The 18590-nt window shown below is 40.9% G+C and overlaps 1 protein-coding gene across 2 annotated transcripts in view; it reads left to right on the forward strand.

The window, feature by feature from the left end:
• Window positions 1–18590, forward strand: part of LEKR1 (leucine, glutamate and lysine rich 1) — a 137730-nt gene that overhangs the window by 18770 nt on the left and 100370 nt on the right. The gene's annotated exons all lie outside the window — the stretch shown is intronic.

The following is an 18590-nucleotide window of genomic DNA, read 5'->3' on the forward strand; positions in this document are numbered from 1 at the left end:
AAGTACACAAACATGGTAAATACACTGCATCAAATGCACCTGCACAGCAATATGTGAATGAGTCCTTTAAGCTTCTGTATATTGGCATTCCTTACGTTTCCCACCGAATAGATTGTCCGTGCTCCTGAATGGGGTTTAAAGCAGCTTTAAGTAAAGGAATGAGAGAGGTAGCTACTTAGATAGATACTGAGTGGACATCGTCCTATAGTGGGTTTTCTTGCTGTTTGAAAAAAGTTCAAGTTCTCCAAAATGTCAAAGTCAGTGGCATTAAGGAGCAGCATTATATTTTTCTGGGGCCTCAAGTCCCTCAAGGGGTCAACAGTGTGATGTAATTACATCATTAGATCAGAGCACCACATGAGCCTATGGCTGTGTAGACACGTTGGTGAAAAGATCCGGTCTGCACATATTTAATCAAAAGTCAGGAGCCAGTAATATTGTAATAAAATTATTATGAATCATGAGAAAATTCTTTTGGCTGAGGGCTATATACATTGGCAGGGAATACAAGCCAGCTTTTGTCCCCACAAAAAGAACTAGACCAGCCTGTGACCCCACTAGTAGAATTAGTGCCCAGCAGTAGTACTTCCAGACATCGTGTCTAGCCGTAAAAAAAATTAATATTACTATTACTGCCGTTACAGTCACTCTCACTGTTATTGTAAACCTCAATGATGGCAGTTATAGCAATAGCCAGTGCTTTTTTTTTATCATAGAACTCACCGGAACTGAGTTCCGGCATCTTTTTTCGACTGATTTTCCAAGTTTTAAAAGTAACTTTGAACATTTGATGTTTGGTCCACGTGGACTTGAATCGCCTTATCGAGCGTAGGAGGTCGGCGGCAAAATCAATAAGACGGTGCATGCGGGATGCTTGTGTGTCGAGTCCGATGCATGCGTACTTAGCCCGCACTGGTTGTGATGGCACTGCTCAGCTTGTGGTGCTGCTCAGCTTGTGGTGCTGCTCAGCTTGTGGCGCTGCTCAGCTTGTGGTGCTGCTCAGCTTGTTATTGGTCATGTGGTCGCAGGCTGAGAGCTTACTGCTGGCGGCGACTGTTATGTTTCGTTATACAACTGACGTGTGTGGGTGTGTGTACAGTGATTGACTGCGTGATGTGAGTTCTGGCACCTTTTTTCCTTACAAAAAAAGCACTGGCAAAACCTATTCACAATATTGATCACTGTGCCTCTAATGCCAGAATCCTTAGAATAGATACCCAGTATTTGGCGATTTACAGACACAGAACTGGAGAAGGGGCCTTTTTTTAGACACGTATTTTGTCCAGCCCTGCCCTTTTAAGGTTAACCCCTAAAAATATTCTTTACAGTGACATAGTAACTCGATAACACAATACAACATTTGACTTTAAATCATATGGTATTATATAATACAAACTATGGTAGATGTATTTATCATTGTCAAACTAAAGATGGAAAGATTGACCATGGTTTGGATGAGTTAATGTAGCTAATATCAGTCTCTTGTTGCCTATAGTGTACCTTTTACATACTTTACCAAAAGTATTTCCAGGCTACTTTTATTTGATTTATACACACTTGCCAACTTGGGCAGCGAAACCTCTGGAGGTGACTCTGTCATAGGGGAGTGACCATGTGAATCGCGTGTTTAAGCCGGGGGTGGGGTCAGGATGACACAGTTAGCCACGCCCCCACACACTTTGCCAACACAGGGCAGCATGCCGGAGGTTGTCCTGCACTCCTGAAAGTCTGGGAGAGCTCCCAAATATTTGGGAGTCTCTTGGACATTCCAGGAGAGTAGACAACTATGGATTTATAGCAGCAGGTTATGACTTTTACACAGTTTAATAAATAATATGAAATTACCTAAAAGTTTGTTATTTAAGGCCTACATAGGAGGGATATTGTTAGCCATTATAGGGCAATTAATGACCAGTGAACCTTACATCAGTAGTAGGAAAATGGATGGAAACACTCTTGAAAGAAAATTGTAGTCTCAAATCCAGCAATTTACAGGATCCCAAACAGGATGGATTTACTGGGCAAGATCGAGCCAAACATATCTTATTGACTTGTTTGAGGGGTGACTACAGTAATGGATAAGGGCGGGGGGGGGGGGTAGATGTAGTTTATCTAGGTCTTAGTAAGGTTTTTAACACTGTACCTCATTGCAGACTGTTGAACTTGAAAGCTTGGGATTGGATTCTAAGATTGTTGAATAGGTAAGATCTTGGCTGCAGGATAGAAAACAGAGAGTTGTAGTAAATATAGTGCATTCACAGCAGGGAAAGGTTACCGGTGGAGTACTGTACTTGGGCCAGTGCTTCTTAATATCTTTATTGGTGACATTGCAAATAGTATTGAAGGGAAAGTATGACTTTTTTTGAGGCTGACGGAAAGATATACAAAAGGGTAGACACACCAGGAGGGGTAAAGCAAATGATTGATGATCTGGGTAGACTAGAGGAATGGTCAAGAGCATGGCAACTACAGTTTAATGCCAAAAAATGCAAAATCATACACTAGGCTAAATATAGTATTAATAGCATTTTAATGGGCAATACTGAGGAGTTAAGAGATTTAGGAGCCACTATTTCAGGTGAATTAAAGGCAGGTAAGCAATGTAATAAAGCAATGAGAAAGACGAGTCACATGCTTGGTTGTATAGGGAGAGGAATCGGTAGCAGAAAGAAAGAAGTAGTAATGCCACTGTATAGGTCATTGATACGGCCTCATCTAGAATACTGTGTTCAGTTCTGGAGGCCATCTCTCCAGAAGGATATAAATACATTGGCCTACATCACAAAACTTATCTGGATAGACTAAAATATCTTGATATGTATAGTTTGATATATTTGATCGAAACTTTCTCTTCTCTTATTCAAAGGTTTAAACAAGGTACAGGAGGGAAACATTACTCAAAAGAAGAGAAGTACTAGAACATGAGGACATGTACTAAAACTATTAAGGAAGTAGGTTCAGAGGAATTTTGAGGAAAAATTACTTCACAGAAAGGGTAGTGGATAAGTGGAATAGCCTCCCATCAGAGGTAGTAGGGGTGATTAGGCTAATATAGTAGAGCAATTTAAACATGCTTGGAATATTATTATTATTATTAATAATAATAATAATAATAATAATAATATCTTGTATTTATGAGGTGCCACAAAGGGTGAGCAGAGCCGTACAAAGGGCAAGGGATAACAGTACAAGGTAATGATACATGGCATACAGGGTGGTAAAGAAACAAAGTGCAGTAAAAGAAAAAAGTATAAACAAAGTGCAATAAGTATAAATAATTACCAACTTAGCAGAGAAAGGTGTACAGGGCAAAGTGGTAAAAGTGACTTCTAGTGTACAGATAGAGAGGGAGTGCAGGAGGGAGGTGGGAAGTGAAAAAGGGTTTGCACCAGTGCTCAGTAGTGTGGGCACCACTTGCAGGATCAGGGCAGAGATAGAGAAGAGGACACACTGGAGAAGAGAAAAGATGGGGGCTGGAGTCAAGTGATGTAATGGAGAGAAAAGGTGGAGGGCTTAAGGCAAAGGTAAACAGGAGGAGGAGGACATGAGTAAAGAGGGCCCTGCCCAAGAGAGCTTACAATCTAAAAGTGGGGTGAGCATGACAGGCAAGTTGGGGTGAGGGACGAGAACACTGAGGGGAAGGAAGCACAGGAGGAGTAGGATGGGGCAAGGTTAATAAAAAATACAACAACCTCAGAACTGAGGACAGGAAAAAGCCCCAATGTTATAAATAAACCTAGCGTCTGTCATTTTCTCATTATGCATCGGGAGCTGTTGCTGTCAAGAGCTAGTTTGCATTGTTTAGAAACTGTTTGTTATTTTTTCAAGCATGACCCCGTGGATTGATTAGGTTTTTTCATCAAGCTTCAAAAAAAGATTTTTTAAAATATTGTTTATGGCTTTTCTTTTAGGTTCAAACTGCCAGATCAAGGGATATAAATTTATGGACATGTTTTTTTTTCATGATAAAAATGCTAGATCAATTGATATAATTTCATGATGGAAGATGTGTAACTTTAGTGCCTACTGGTCCTTTAATTCTATGAATGAGTCATAACAATGAAATTATTTTACAAAAGGAACCTAACACACAAAGACACAGATGATTAAAAAAAAGCGCACCTATTTAGCCCAGAGCTGCAGTGGTGTGCAGTATGATTGTCATGCCTCAGTTGGCAGAGCATCAATATCTCCTGTGAAATGGCAGTGACACGCTATGCTTGGCATGACACCACTCAAGGTACGTGGAAAGCTTTCCACTTTATTTGAGACAGGAATTTTCCCAGAGGACACTTGCTTGCATGTAAACAATAGTTGGTTGCTGGAAGATAGAAATTGATAGCTGTCCTAAAGTGCTTCATGATTTTGATGACATACAGCGAAAAATAATCTGGGCCACGATAGATTTACTAAGCGGTGCTTACTCGTAAGGTGTCCTATGCCCTTTTCAGACGAACAAGAGTGTCTGTGAAATATGAATAGCTTAGTAAATTATGTTTATATTACTTTACAAATGGCATGTAGAAATGTGTGATCATTCTGCCACATAGTGAGTCAATTACAGCCATAGTATTCAACTATTTATAGCTGGGAACCAAAGTGTGAATGCACAATTGTTCTGGGACCCTAAGTATGACATTGTAATGGGAGATTTAGTGTCAGTATGCCATTGTTGTGGAACTCCAGAAGAGAAAGGTCTTAGTAGAAGTTATTGCTTATCTGACAACCTCAAATAGATATTATTGGACCCCATCATGGAGTTGTGCGCACCTAAGTAACAACATTCAGACATAGTACAATAGCTTATATTCTCCTGTTAGGACACCATGAAGCTGCTTTGTTTGTGCAGACTGCAGAGACGGATTTTGCAGGCTATGTGGATGGAGGCAGGCAATGGCTCTAAACAAAAATGTCGGATCTGCATCTATTATATTTAAACTAAAATTAGGCATTCCCTATCTTTGATACGAAACTCATTACTCCCCATAATTTTAACAGTAATATACCGATCAGCCACAACATTAAATCCACCTGCCTAATATTGTGTAGGCCCCCCTTGTGATGCCAAAACAACTCTGTAGGCATGGGTTCCACAAAAACTCCTGTGGTATCTGGCACCAAAACGTTAGCAGCAGATCCTTTAAGTCCTGTAAGTTGCAAGGTGGAGCCTGCATGGCTCTGATTTTTTTTCTAGCACATCCCACTGATGACGTTTGATGAGATCTGAGGAATTTGGAGGCCAAGTCAACACCTTGAACTCTTTTTGTCATGTTCTTCAAATCATTCCTGACCAATTTTTGCAGCGTGGCAGGGCGCATTATCATGCTGAAAGAGGCCATTGCCATTGGGGAATACCGTTGCCATGAAGGGGTTTTTTTGGTCTGCAGCAATTTTTAGGTAGGTGATACGTGTCAAAGTAACATCCACATGAATGTCGGGACCCAAGGTGTCCCAGCCGAACATTGCCCAAAGGATCACACTGCCTCCATGGGCTTGCCTTCTTCCCATAGTGCATCCTGGTGCCAACTCTTCCCCTGCATAGTGGGAACACCTCTCAAGACCTGCCGTTTTGAAGATGCTCGGACAGTCGTCTAGCCATCACAATTTGTCCCTTGTCACTCAGATCCTTATGCTTGCCCATATTTCTTGCTTCCAACACATGAACTTCAAGAACTGACCCTTGACCCTTGACAGGTGCCATTGTATGATCAATGTTATTCACATCGCTTGTCAGTGGTATTAATGTTGTGGCTGATCGGTGTATAATCTTCCATAACATTCGAATGACATTGAATGATGAACTAGAAAAAGTACTTAGGGGAAGTTGTCTTTTATATGTCAATGGATACAGTGTGACTGCACTTAGACTGTATTTGTTCCAGTACATGGGATACTCACAAATCCATCTTGCACAGGTGGAAAACTACATTAAATTAGGTAACAATGCTGAGATAGATACATATTTTACATCATTTGTGGGAAGGGGTCATAAATTCTTTTGGACAACTTGAACGAGTGATAGAAAGAGAGAGTAGGGTTTGTGTCATCAGGGATTCTGGTGGATCTGGTGAACAGCGCATCTGCAGTAGGTTCTATTTCATTTTTTATGTAGCTCATTGAAAACATAGCTTTGTGTGGAGTTCTTCTTTCAAGGAGAACTCAAGGTAGTAATCCCCCCCCCTCCGTCTTATAGTGGAACCGTAGGGGTCCTAACCCCAGAACTGCTCTGTTTGTGATATATTTATCTGTGGCCCAGGCAACTCATAGAGAGTTGCGGTTCTGAATGGCTCTGCCTTATTTGAGTAGGTCAGCTTCGGGTTCAAAATTATTTGGGGGTGTTCAGTGAAGGAAGGGGTGAGGAATATACTATTTACACCGGAGTCCTGGGGTCACGTCCTTTGTAGTTTTGGTGTAGTCGCATCTTTAAAATTAAAAAAACCCTGAAAATAAATAAATATGGTAATTAAAAAAAACTTCTTTAGGGAACATCTTAGTGAAACTTTGTAGATAAATTATTCTTAGCTAATATTCTCTTTTCTTTTTTTAATGACCCCTGTTTAACCTTCAATTTACTCATGCAAGCAAGAATTTACTCAAGCAAGTAGAAACTTATTTGCTATTTTGCAATCAATAACAAATTTAAAGTGACTTTTTTACCTTCCATGCTCACAATATAACTTCCATATCTGTTTAAAAGGAGAAGTATTATATTCTCCTGAGTTTAGAGTATTCAGAGTGGTTAATTAAACAGCAATACCATTTTTGGCTTTCTGATGATTACCCAGCTCTTCAGTATGGGGGAAGGGGGGCTGTACTTAAAATCAATTTGCAGAACTAGTGATATGTTTATATATATGATAGATATTTCAGTGATTTATAGGTCGATTTGCTAATCTTTAAGTCTGTTAAAGACGAATCGACCTATAGATCACCAGTTTTACAAATCTTCCAAAAAATTGTCACACGTAGCAAGACCAATAACAACATACTGGCCTATACTCCCGGAATGTCCAGAAGAGTCTCACAAGTCAGGCAGTTCCCCTGAACTCCTGTAAGAGCAGGCCACCCTCCCACTTCCAGCTCATTTTCTAGTGAAGTGGACGGCCCTGGGGGGCCTCATTGAAATTAATTGCGTCGAATTGCTCCATTTTCGCCCTGCGGAAGGATGACGCATTTGCAGTTTTTCACCAGGATGTCGTGCAAAATTATGCTAATTGACGCGTCATGCTCCCCACTGCAAATGTCACCCGATCTCCCCTCCGAGATCTCCAGGAGCGGAGTTACAAAAAGTATTAAAGTATCGATGAAAAAAATCCTTTGTGCATGTACAGAGCTTTGCCCATTTGTTTCAGTGGGGTTCCTACATATATTGCATTCTCTGGAAATCCCACTGGAATGAGCAGAATTCCCTCCCCAATCCTCAAACAATCTCAAATGCAGAACCCCCTGGGGTAGTTTCCATTAAAATCAGGAACCCCTATTCAGGGCCGGTGCTAGGGTCCGTGGCGCCCTAGGCACATTTACAAAACCGGCGCCACGCCCCCCCCCCGTGCGCGGCACATTTTCAAAATCGGCGCCCCCACCCTGCACACTTACAAAATAGTGTGTAAGTGTGCAGGGTGGGGGCGCTGATTTTGAAAATGTGCGTCTTTTCTTACCTGCTTCTAACTTGCCTCCTCTCTGCTCCGTCTGCTCCCCTCCACTCACTCACACTGATGTCACGCCCGACAGTCAGTCAGTGAGTGGAGGGGAGGAGACGGAGCAGAGAGGCGGCGGTGGTGGTGAGCAATAGTCCCTCCCCCCCCTCCCTCCCTGTGGATGTATGTGAAGCTGTGTGGCGGCCGTGAAAAGTATGGTCAGCGGTCGCCGCACAGTTTTAAAGAAACTTTTTTAATCTGTGGCGCCCTCCAGGGCCCGGCATAAATCATGATGGCCACTGTTAATAAAAAGCTGTTATTGTTTCAATACCCAAGTGACATTATTACATTTAAACACCGGCAAATCATAACTGTATAAATGGCATTTAGTGATGCAATCTTTAGTGTTCAATAGAAACACGTATGTAGGAATAGCATACATGTATTAGAATCACCTTGGCCTTGCTTTTTCTGCCTTTTATCCTCAGTCTTATATAGGCTTACATATATCACTAGTATCCATGTACTTCACAGTAATCGCTGTCTCTTACATGTACAGAATACTAACCCAGGACATCTTAATGTAAGGAGAATCTTGGCATACCCATGCCTAAAGCTATGTAGATATGTATACCTATAACAACATTGCAGCACTAGTCACTGGAATTGATTAGATTTGTATTTATTAGACCAAGCAATAAGGTCCCTGTACACTTATATTACTATCCTCCGGAAAATGATTTCTTTACTATGTCATCTAGAGAGTGTCCGTGGACTTATTATCCCTGAATTATATTATTGGAAACAAACACTTACTCAGTTGGCATCAATTACAACATCTTTATTTTTAGCAAGCTGTAACATGTACATCTTCACAACAGAACACACGCCCTTAGATACAGTCAGCGACAGCACTGTAGGTCCGTGCATTGGCTGTATCTCAGTGATGACCACCACACACTGTTTTCATGTTTACTCGGAGCGCTTCCTGCCAGGTTTCATAAGGTGACACGGAGATTATGAGAGTTCACACAGTCACAAGGTGAAACCACACACCATCATTTCCTGGTTCTTACAGTGTTACATCTGTTCACTCGCTCCTGACTGACTGCATTGAAAATACTATAACAGACACCTCATTTGTTTTAACCTTTTTGTACTTCCACCAAATATTCCTCTTGCATAGTGAAATATTACACTCAAAGCACATGCAAAAAAACAGTCATATAAAGTCATATACAATTGCTTAGTGAAAACTTTAAGGACTTCATTACGAGTACAGTAGGGTTAATTTACTCATTTAAAATGATGCATTGAACCACAACAACCAATCAACAATACACTTTTGCCTGTCTAGCACAAGTTAGACAATGAAAGAAAGAATCTAACGCACGTACTTGCCTACCATCCCAGACTGTCTGTGTAGCTCTCCCTGACCCCCCAAGAGAGCAGGGGGTAAATGTATGAACATGCGGGTTCTTCAACACCCGCGTGTTCTTCAACACACGCGGGTGTTGAAGAACCCGCATTTTCATACATTTACCCCCAGGTCTTTCCCACCCATCTCCTAATGATGAAACACGTAATTTTGACCCCCACTGCCACAATGACAAAATTCTGTAAGAGTGACATCACAAAATGGGGGCAGGGCCAAAATGATGCAAATTGGTGCATCATGCCCCCCCTGCACTTGACCTCCCCTCTGGGATAATACAAAAGTTAGTAAGTATGTTAACGCGTCGGCCTACTCTGGTTAGTAAAGCGAAACCATTATATTTTTTCTCTTTGCTCCCTGGGGGCACATTTATCAATGTTCACATAAAGTGAAAAATAGTTTTCAATCCTTATCGCATTGATAAGGATTGAACTATTTCTCAAATTTATGTAGAACCCAACACAGAAACAGCAGTTCCGATAAACTGCTGTTTCTGTGATAAAGAAATCATACTTACCCCGCCTCTTCGGAATGCGCTGTCTCTGGATCTCCTCCTCGCCCTCTTCGCTTCTCTTACTGCAATTGCGCATGTGCAGTTCAAAGAACTGGACATGCGCACAAACATCTCCGCTCTGTCTCTGCAACTATAGTTGCAGAGAGAGCGGTGAGTGACAGGGAGGGATCATGTGATCCCTCCACACATGCGTTGTCCAGCTCTGCTCTTCGGAGCAGAGCTGACAGCACTGAAATTTTTCAATTATGTTAATTTAGGCCAGCTTCATCTGGCGTACATTAACATGACAAGTTTCTGAAAAAAAACTATTTTTCAGGACTTGTTAGATTGCGAGAGGGAGCAGTCACCATACTATTGAATGGTGACTGCTCCCAAAAACGCAGCAGATAGCCACGATATCTGATGCGATGCACCGTTCTAAAATATGCGGGACACACAGAGGGCCGTGGATTTTACGGTAAGTGCTTGATAGTGCACCATCACTATTTGTTAAATATGCCCCCTGGAGAGTAGCAGAGCATTAAGGATCCTGCCTTTACAACTTCCACTATTTACAAAATTAAGGCTTCAGCATACAAATTTCTCCAGGTATCGGGTAGTTTAAAAGGTTGCCTCACTAGATGAATACACCACAGTCGTTGGACCAATGGGACAGGTACTATCTTCTTACCTATAAATAGAATTTAAAAAGAAACAAAAAACAGTTTCTTGTGAACATTGGTATTTCAGTGGTAAGACTACCGGGGCTCTGCTAGACTCGGGGGGGGGGGTGGAGTCAAATATATATATTAAAAAATGGAAACAACAGTTGCATAGTTGATTTTGCTGTAAAGATCTCAGTCAGTATGATAACCAGAATATATGTTTATAAACAGGAAGTTAAAAAGGGAAGAAAAGGTTTTGTGTGTTCATGTTTATCACACTACATATTTGTTTTGCCGGAAAAATAAAAACGTGCAAATACAAGTTCAGTTCTTTCAGATCTTCACAATTCTTCCTCATACCCAGAAATTCAGTCCTTGCCTTGTTTATTGGGTTGTGGTGCACATTCTGTAATTACATGTTCCTGGTACTGACTGTATTGTACCTGTTCCACCTTCTCAAAGCTCTGGCTTGGCTAAAGCTTCAGATAACACAAATCGTTGTGGCCACATTAGGTCTCTGCTGCTTCCTGCAGCTTTCACCAGCCGTAATTTCCGAACAAAGGGCGCAAAAAGAGAACGTACTGTTTTTGGTTTGGTTCATTATTTTAAATAGTTGTGCCAGGGTTCACCATGGTGTGTGCAGAAATGCGCTTTAAACGCAATTGACACTTTTCAATATGCTGTGGAATTGAAACCTTTTCATCGAAAACATTTCAGAATTTAGTAATGCTATCTGTGTTACACCGTGGAACCATGCGAGTTAGCACAGTAATCATTTTCATGGTCACTAGGGGCGCTGTTCCACTATGGGTGATACTCTTGACTCTGCTGAAAAGCAATGTGGCAGCTCCCTTTCATGTTATAAATGTCAGTAAGCAGTGAAATAAAATTGCTTTGTAGAATACTTCAGGTCCATATGTTTTTACTGCACTTTGAAAAAAAGATGAATTGAAAATAACCCCTTATTATTAGAGATGGGCGGGTCCGGTTCTCCGAGAACCGAACCCACCCGAACTTTGGGTATCCGAGTACCGAGCTGAGCAGCTCGGTACTCTCCCGCCAATTCCGAATCCAAATCGAGGCCGAACGTCATTGTGACGTCGTCGGATCTCGGGACTCGGTTCTCGCGATACTTCAACTTTATAAATACACGCCTCCACAGCAATCCATCGCCATTTGACAGAGGGAGAGAGCAGGGTGTAGTCATAGGCTAATTAGAGCAGGGACAGAGAAAGAATACAATATTGTTCTTGCAATTGCTCTAACCAAAATCGCTAGTGCAGAGAGGAGGATAGAGGTTTATTATTTTTTCTTCATATTTGGCACTCCCCAGCGCTTTTGGGTTGTCCCCCATAATTGTGCATTAATATTTCTGGCTGTCAAAAGTCATATCTGTCAGCAGTATCTACTCAATAAATGTTAGCACTCCTCAGTGTTTTTGGGGTGTCCTCTCTAATTGTGCATTAATATTTCTGGCTGTCAAAAGTCATATCTGTCAGCAGTATCTACTCAATAATTTTAAGCACTCCTCAGTGTTTTTGGGGTGTCCTCTCTAATTGTGCATTAATATTTCTGGCTGTCAAAAGTCATATCTGTCAGCAGTATCTACTCAATAATTTTAAGCACTCCTCAGTGTTTTTGGGGTGTCCTCTCTAATTGTGCATTAATATTTCTGGCTGTCAAAAGTCATATCTGTCAGCAGTATCTACTCAATAAATTTTAGCACTCCTCTGTGTTTTTGGGGTGTCCTCCCTAATTGTGCATTAATATTTCTGGCTGTCAAAAGTCATATCTGTCAGCAGTATCTACTCAATAAATGTTAGCACTCCTCAGTGTTTTTGGGGTGTCCTCTCTAATTGTGCATTAATATTTCTGGCTGTCAAAAGTCATATCTGTCAGCAGTATCTACTCAATAAATGTTAGCACTCCTCAGTGTTTTTGGGGTGTCCTCTCTAATTGTGCATTAATATTTCTGGCTGTCAAAAGTCATATCTGTCAGCAGTATCTACTCAATAAATGTTAGCACTCCTCAGTGTTTTTGGGGTGTCCTCTCTAATTGTGCATTAATATTTCTGGCTGTCAAAAGTCATATCTGTCAGCAGTATCTACTCAATAAATGTTAGCACTCCTCAGTGTTTTTGGGGTGTCCTCTCTAATTGTGCATTAATATTTCTGGCTGTCAAAAGTCATATCTGTCAGCAGTATCTACTCAATAATTTTAAGCACTCCTCAGTGTTTTTGGGGTGTCCTCCCTAATTGTGCATTAATATTTCTGGCTGTCAAAAGTCATATCTGTCAGCAGTATCTACTAAATAATTTTTAGCACTCCTCAGTGCTTTTGGGGTGTCCTCCCTAATTGTGCATTAATATTTCTGGCTGTCAAAAGTCATATCTGTCAGCAGTATCTACTAAATAATTTTTAGCACTCCTCAGTGCTTTTGGGGTGTCCTCCCTAATTGTGCATTAATATTTCTGGCTGTCAAAAGTCATATCTGTCAGCAGTATCTACTAAATAATTTTTAGCACTCCCCAGTGGTTTGCGCTCAGAATGGATTCAAAGCAGTCCACATATGATCTGAATGAGCAACCAGGTTCTGTCACCAGTCCTGATGTTAGTGTTCCCAGTACGTCATCTGGCCAAGGCGATGTCAAACAACAGAGTGTTTTCAAATTAGTGCAAAAAACAAAAACCAAAAAAAAATTTACTGTATTGAAGCGAAAAAGAAGTGTAACTGAGCAAAAGTTAAGTGACGATAAAAAAAAAATTGCAAGCATGCCATTCTACACACGCAGTGGCAAAGAGAGAATGAGGCCTTCACCTTTGGCTATTAGTGGCAGATCCCAAAAAGTTACCCAGCCTACAATTGGTGCACAACTACTGTTACGCGTCAAAGCCGAGCTGCAAGATAACAGTGAGGCATTACAGGAGAATATTTGCTCTGATTCACAAATGACAACAATCCCTGTGGAGAGTCCATCCAACAGTGGGATGTCTAATCGTGAGCATTCTGCTGATGTGTGCCTTAATAGCCCGAGTGTAGCCGGTGATACCCAAATTGAGGATGCCACTTTGGAATTAGAAGAGGATGAGGGGGAGATTTGTGTAGGCGACGAGGGCGCTAATGATGATGTTGATGATTATGATGCAGACAGATACCAAATTGCCTTTCTCAATTTCTATTTATATTCTAGATTATATAACGGCTGAATAGTTTTCTATTTTACTCCTAGTGGAGAGAGGATCTGATGCAGACAGATACCAAACTGCCTTTGTCCATTTCAATTTATATTGTACAGTATATAACGGCTGAATTTATTAGTATTTTATACAAGTGGAGGGGGGCCTAGAGAGACAGAAACCAAACTGGCTTTCTCCATGTCAATTAATATTGTACAGTCTATAACGGCTGGATTTTTTTGTATTTTATACAAGTGGAGGGGGGCCTAGAGAGACAGAAACCAAACTGTCTTTCTCCATGTCAATTAATATTGTACAGTCTATAATGGCTGAATTTTTTAGTATTTTATACAAGTGGAGGGGGGCCTAGAGAGACAGAAACCAAACTGGCTTTCTCCATGTCAATTAATATTGTACAGTCTATAATGGCTGAATTTTTTGGTATTTTATACAAGTGGAGGGGGGCCTTGAGAGACAGAAACCAAACTGGCTTTTTCCATTTCTTTACATATTTAACTATAAGTGTAGGGTGTAATATACATTCAAAGACGATGGCTGCATTGCCAATATGCATAGATGGAGAGGAAGACAATCTGTTTTGTGTGTAGAATAGGCCTACCAATGAAGAATTAAACTGTTTTTTTGGATGATTTATTACCTCAACAATTAGATTACTTGTCTCTAAAACAGTTGGAGCACTAAATTGGGTTAATTTAGGCCCAAAAACATGGATTTTCCCAAAAAATAGCAAAACAAAACCAAACAAAACCAAAACCAAAACCAAAACACGCAATGGCAGTTTTGCAAAACCAAAACCAAAACCAAAACACGATGGTAATCCAGATCCAAAACCGAATCCAAAACCAAAACACGGGGGTCAGTGACCATCTCTACTTATTATACATATAATAGGTTAGAATTCCTTTTATTAAATAATACAGTATTTCTATCAAATTTACCCAAGTCTGGAGGGTATTTATTCCCTGTACATATGATTAGAGTGGCGCACGTTTGCTGGCAGCGTGAGATCTCTGTCGCCCTGTAGAACTCGGATATACTTCTTATGTAGTAAAAAAAAATCTCCTCCAAATTTCAGTCTGGCTTCCCCAGTCTGTGTACAGTTCATAAAGGAATAATTCAGTTGTCCTGTCTCAAAGAGCGATCATATAACTGTTTGAAACAGTTTTTTCTTTACAGGAAAATATGTATGGCATGTTTTATATTGTTTTCCACACCTTAAGGCATAAGGTTAAGTCTTTGATTTTATGAAGGTAATTCCTACCACTCAGGCATGTGCTTTTGAGTACTACGAAGCCTTTGAAATATTTGTGGCATGTCCAATGGAAAGCATATTGATAGTTCCAAAGCCAGAGGAACTTGAAAAGCATTGCAACACACTGCAGTCCTGTACTGTATAACCAGGAACCATGTACTGTAAGCTATGTAATGTAACGGGGCGTCCTTGTTACTTTTATTAGACCTGCTTTGTACCCATTCTTACTCGGGCATACACGTACCTGGGGTATGCGGGGATCACCAGTAAATGCATTAAAGTCTACCAGTCGTCTTGTCTTTCACCTCCAGTGCAGGAGACAAATGAGGACTAATGGGAAAGTGACCACAACATTTAAAAACAATAAAGTAAGCAGCTAGTAATAAGTAGGGATGTGCACCGGCGACTTTTGAGGTCTCGTGTTTTGTATCCGGATTTTCGTTATTTTTGGGGTTCGGATTTGTCTCGCAAAACACTTGACGAAAGGTCTCGGTTCGGATTTAAGGTTTTGGATTCGGATTTTTTTTGAAAAAAACATAAAAAGTTTAAAAATCAAGTTTTTGGGCTTATTTTCACTCCTAGGCTATTATTAACCTCAATAACATTCAATAACAAGCATTTCCACTAATTTACAGTGTATTCTGAACACCTCACAATATAGTTATTAGTCCAAAACGTTGCAACAAGGTATCTTTCTGGACTGCGTAGAGGAGTGGGTCACCACAATATATATTAAAAACCCTGAACTTTTATGATTCGCACCAATAAATGTACCTGGACTGCGTAGAGGAGTGGGTCACCACAATATATATTAAAAACCCTGAACTTTTATGAATCGCACCAATAAATGTACCTGGACTGCGTAGAGGAGTGGGTCACCACAATATATATTAAAAACCCTGAACTTTTATGATTCGCACCAATAAATGTACCTGGACTGCCTAGAGGAGTGGGTCACCACAATATATATAATAAGAAAACCATCAACTTGTTTGATTCGCACCAATAAATGTACCTGGCCTGCGTAGAGGAGTGGGTCACCACAATATATTAAAAACCCTGAACTTTTATGAATCGCACCAATAAATGTACCTGGACTGCGTAGAGGAGTGGGTCACCACAATATATATTAAAAAGTAAAAACCCTGAACTTTTATGATTCGCACCAATAAATGTACCTGGACTGCCTAGAGGAGTGGGTCACCACAATATATATAATAAGAAAACCATCAACTTGTATGATTCGCACCAATAAATGTACCTGGACTGCGTAGAGGAGTGGGTCACCACAATATATATTAAAAACCCTGAACTTTTATGAATCGCACCAATAAATGTACCTGGACTGCGTAGAGGAGTGGGTCACCACAATATATTAAAAACCCTGAACTTTTATGATTCGCACCAATAAATGTATCTGGACTGCGTAGAGGAGTGGGCACTGGGCACCACAATAAAATATATAAAAAACCTTCAACAGGTCTGCATTACACTACACATACGGCTGCTCCTCCATCCTCTCCATCATATACATGTTGGAGTTTTAGCGTGTGACAACCTCTTGTTTTTGATAATGTCAGTGCATTTTGAATATTTTTCAATTTGCCCCACACCACTGAATGTACTTTATCTATGATACGCATCTATCTATCTTGACTGCGTAGTGTGGTGGCCCCGGTACACAATTTGGTACCGAGGCCACAATATAATTAAAAAACCCTCCACGTGTCAGAATTCCACCAAACAAGTATCTGGACTGCGTAGTGGGGTGGCCCCGGTACCCAATTTGATACCGGGGCCACAATACCTCCTCCAAACATGGTACAGACAATTCGTCATTGAGATCCCATCAAGTATGTTAAAGACAGACAGGGTCCAAGTGTTATTGGTTGACTTTGTAAACCAAAAAACTGTCCCTGTTGCACATAGTCGTGCAATGAAGACTGACTTTTTCATTTAAAGGCACCATCTTTCAAGTGTAGTGTTTGTAAGTCTAAGTCATATTATACTTTTGGTAAAATTGGTTTATTTTGTTCCTCTTTATGGTAATTAGTAATAGAATTAAAGTATTAAATAGAATTAAAGTATGAAATAGAATTAAAGTATTAAATAGAATTAAAGTATGAAATAGAGTGGTATAGAGTTGTAGTGTGGTATAGATAGAGTGGTCCCCACAATATAATAATAAAACCCTCAACTGGTCTGAATTCCACCAAACAAGTATCTGGACTGCGTAGTGTGGTGGCCCCGGTACACAATTTGGTACCGAGGCCACAATATAATTAAAAAATTGGGCATCAACTGTCACCGTTGTTTAATATCTGATACACCTAAATATGGACTGCACAGTGGAGTGGCCCCGGTAGTAAATTTGGTGCCGGGGCCACAATACCTCCTCCAACTTCCAAGTGTGTTTATAAAGACAGACAGCGTCGAAGTGTTATCAGTTGGCTTTCTTAACCCTAAAATTGTCCCTGTTGCAAATATTCGTGCAATGGACAGTTACTTTTTTATTGAAAGACTCAAGCTTTCAAGTGTAGTGTTTATAAAATATAAACAACAATACAGTAGTTTTAGAGCACGTCAAAAACTCTTGTTTTAAATTATGACACGGCATTTTACTTTTGGTTTAATTTCTTGAATTTTTTAAAATTTGGTTTTACTTTTTGAACATGGCAAACGACTGTTGATTGGTCATATAATGCCAAAAAAAAAGTTCCAAGATGGAATTGTCCTTGGGCCCTCACACCCACCCTTATGTTGTTGAAATAGGACATGCACACTTTAACAAACCAATCATTTCAGCGACAGGGCCTACCAAACAACTTTGGCTGAAATGATTGGTTTGTTTGGGCCCCCACACCAAAAAAGCTATTCATCTCTCCCTGTACAGACTAAACAGGCTCTACTGAGGCAAGATGTCGTCCTCATCCTCAACCTCTGATTCCTCTCCCCCTACAGTGTGTACTTCCTCCTCATCACACATTATCAATTCGTCCCCGCTGGACTCCACAACCACAGGTCCCTCTGTAGTATCTGGAGGGCAGTGCTGTACTTCATTGAGGAATTGATTATTCATTTTTATAAACATCATTTTTTCAACGTTGTGAGGAAGCAACCTCCTTCGCCGCTCACTGACCAGGTTCCCCGCTGCACTAAAAACTCTTTCCGAGTACACACTGGAGGGGGGACAACTCAGGTAAAATAGAGCCAGTTTGTACAGGGGCTTCCAAACTGCCTTTTTTTCCTGCCAGTAACAATATGGACTGTCTGACATGTCTACTTGGATGGTGTCAGCAAAGTAATCATCCACAATTTTTTCTATTGTGACAGCATCCAATGCAGCGAGAGTAGACATGTCTGAAATGGTTGGCAGGTCCTTCAGTCCGGACCAGATGTTATCAGCATCCCCGCCAGTGCCTCTTTTGGGAAAACTGAGCTTTTTCCTCGCAGCCATAGATGTGGAAGAAAATGAGGGTGGAGCTGTTGGCATGTCACGGTCCTCTTCAGAGGACAATCTCCTGACCAGCAGGTCTTTGCACCGCTGTAGACTTGTGTCCGCCGGAAACAGAGACACAACATACGCTTTAAACCGAGGATCGAGCACGGTGGCCAGAATGTATTCCTCTGACTTTAAAAGAGTGACCACCCTCGGATCCTGGCAAAGCGTACGAAGGGCTACATCCACAAGAGCTACATGCTTGGTGTAATCGCAATGGCTTACCAGCTCCTCCCTCACTTTCTCCAGCTGCTTCTGCAACAGCCTGATCAGGGGAATGACCTGACTCAAGCTGGCAGTGTCGGAACTGACTTCTCGTGTGGCAAGTTCAAATGGCTGCAGAACCTTGCACAACACGGAAATCAGTCTCCACTGCGCTTGACTGAGGCGCATCCCCACTCCTTTGCCTA

Source organism: Mixophyes fleayi, chromosome 3, assembly GCF_038048845.1.
Source record: "Mixophyes fleayi isolate aMixFle1 chromosome 3, aMixFle1.hap1, whole genome shotgun sequence".
NCBI classification, from domain to species: domain Eukaryota; kingdom Metazoa; phylum Chordata; class Amphibia; order Anura; family Limnodynastidae; genus Mixophyes; species Mixophyes fleayi.